We start from the raw sequence: 2,525 nt of genomic DNA, 5'->3' as shown, positions 1-2,525 counted from the left end.
CGGAGCGGGCGGCGGGTCCCGCGGGGAGCCCGCAGCGGGGCCGCGTCCCGGCCCGGGCTCGCGGGAGCTGCCGGCGGACGAGGGGCTTCTCCTCCCGCCGCCCCGGCACCCGCCCCCCGCCGTGTGTGTGTGACTGTGTATATGCGATACACAACCCCCTACACACATCTGTGCACGCACCCCTGTCACAACAGCGAGCTGGGGACGCAAAGATCAAACACCCCCAAACGCACAAGGGACAAAGCAGAAGAGGAAAACTTGGAAGTGCCTTAAAAATCCAGAAGCCTGTTTGAGGCGAGAAAAAAAACTAAGAGTAAACCCGAGACAGCACTTGCTATAAGCAGCACGGGAATGGGAGTTGAAAAACAGTTAATGTTTTACATTAAGAGGTACAGAATATAGGTACGTTACATGTACCGATAGAGCATATCCTTGTGATACTAAGTGCAAGAGTCACTGAGTTAGACACAGAAGCAGTTTTGCAAAGTATCTTGTCCACAAAAGGACAAGAAAAATTTACTGAGAAGAAAATTGCTTTAACACTTCCTTGCTATGCCAAACAAATAAAACCTCCCACAATTTTATCGTAGCAAAATCAGTGGCTCTATATCTAGTAATGACTTTTTAAAATCTTATTTATCTTCTCTCTGTAAACTAGATAACTCCTATCTCCCTAGAGTGGAKCAAACTTCGGAAACTTAAATCAGTGAAATCTTCCATACGCAGGTTCCTGTTGGTACCAGCAATTCAAGGCMTATGTAAAATTGACTTGCCCTTTCTGTGACTATGTCAGGAGGAATTTGCTTAGCCCCAGTTTCAGGTTTGGACAAATACTGCAGTTCTCTGACAGACCAATCCTTGGCATCCAGTTCACAGGGCTCTTATTGCCCAGGAAYGGCGTTTCGGTGCTTGCTCTGCAAATAGCCCTTTTCTCAGGCTTGTCCGTTCAGAATGATATCATGTTCCCAGCCCTCTTGCTAAGCTAATTGCCTGAGTTTTTTTTAGTTTTTAGTATTTTTATATGGCTGGATAAGGAAGGGCTGTGGTCTGCTCAGAGAAATAATTTAGTTGTTCGACAATTGTCCTGTCCATCTCACTGCACCCTACGCAGAAAGTGATTAAAAACCCACTTCTACCCTCAAGCACACACAAACAGAAACCCGGCAATAACGTGACACAATTTGCAAACACTTCCCCTAGGATCCTTCTATTCCTTCGCTGCTGATTTACTAAGTATTAATTGGTTTGTGTTTGGGAAGCAAAAACGAGMACAGCTAGTAGCTGAATGAGGATGTTGGCCCCTGCACGAGGGCTGGGATCTCTGCGGGTGCAGCTGTGCACGACTGTTTTCCATCAGGCGCTCTGTTGCTTGCTGAGATAGATAAAGGAGCAGTTGTCACCACTGTGCCAAAATAATATGTGCTAGGATATTAGATAATAACATGCTGGGAAGGGGGCAGTCAGGTCCCTGGAGATAGGGAAGAGATGCACAGTTGCACTGGGAAAAGGAGCAGGGGGTGCCGAGGCAGGAATTAGGTGCTCCAGGGCTGCCAGGAGCCAGGGGAAGGAAGGGCAGCCCATCTGAAACGGGGCACAGATCCCATCCTCATCCTGTGGCAAAGGAAGGGGATGTTCTGGAGCAGCTGCCGCCCATTCCTCCCTCCTGGTCTTTAGGAGCAGCATCAGGAAGGATGCACCCTGCAGCACAGGGCGACCCGCAGAGATCCCCACTCGCAYGCAAGGGATCTACTGCTGCAGGGCAGCAAAGAGAGGAGCCCTCCCGGCCTCGGACACAAGCACACGGGCAAGCGAGAGGATGCGCAGCACGAGCTGGACTGTTAGGAGAAAACCCTAGAAGAAAATGCACCCAAGGACATATTTTCATTGTTGTTGCTGGTATATTATGAGAGAGGATGGACAAAAGGGCAGGTGTTGCTGGAACATCATGAGAGAATACAGACAAAAGGAGCAAACACCAGTAGAAGACGAAGATAAGGACCACCGTGTCTTCGTGGAACTGGCTGAAGCAGGACAGGAGAACCAAAACAGGGCCTATTGAGTCAAAATGAAGCCATATATGGAAGTGACTTCTGGGAAGATGACCACCAGGGGGTCTCAAAAAGACCCCCAGRGACYACCAAAGGGACAGAGGGCGCATGCGTGTGAGGGTGGGGTATGTTGTCATTAGTTCCAGGAAATGGAATGAGTATGTATGATCATTTCCTAGAATTTAATGCATATGTAGATAATAGAGAAATAGAAAGTTTTAGCAAGCACCCCCTAGGGCACGCATGATGGGTGGAACTATCCCCCGTGCATCCAGCGCTGCAATAAAGTGAATATGCCTGCTTCTTAATACTGCATTGGTGTTGAGAGGTTTATTCCTGGTTTTCGGTGACAGCACTAGTGGGCACGCTGCTGAATACCCCCTTAGCTCCAGTTTCACCTTATTCCAGCCTCCAACACACACATCCCGCTGGGAAAGGCAGCACATCCCGCACACRCCATGCGGATGCGGCGTCGGC

The sequence above is a fragment of the Nothoprocta perdicaria genome, unplaced genomic scaffold (genome assembly GCF_003342845.1).
Source record: "Nothoprocta perdicaria isolate Ctin4 unplaced genomic scaffold, notPer1 scaffold_184, whole genome shotgun sequence".
Classification (NCBI taxonomy): Eukaryota; Metazoa; Chordata; class Aves; order Tinamiformes; family Tinamidae; genus Nothoprocta; species Nothoprocta perdicaria.
This window is presented reverse-complemented; position numbering follows the sequence as displayed.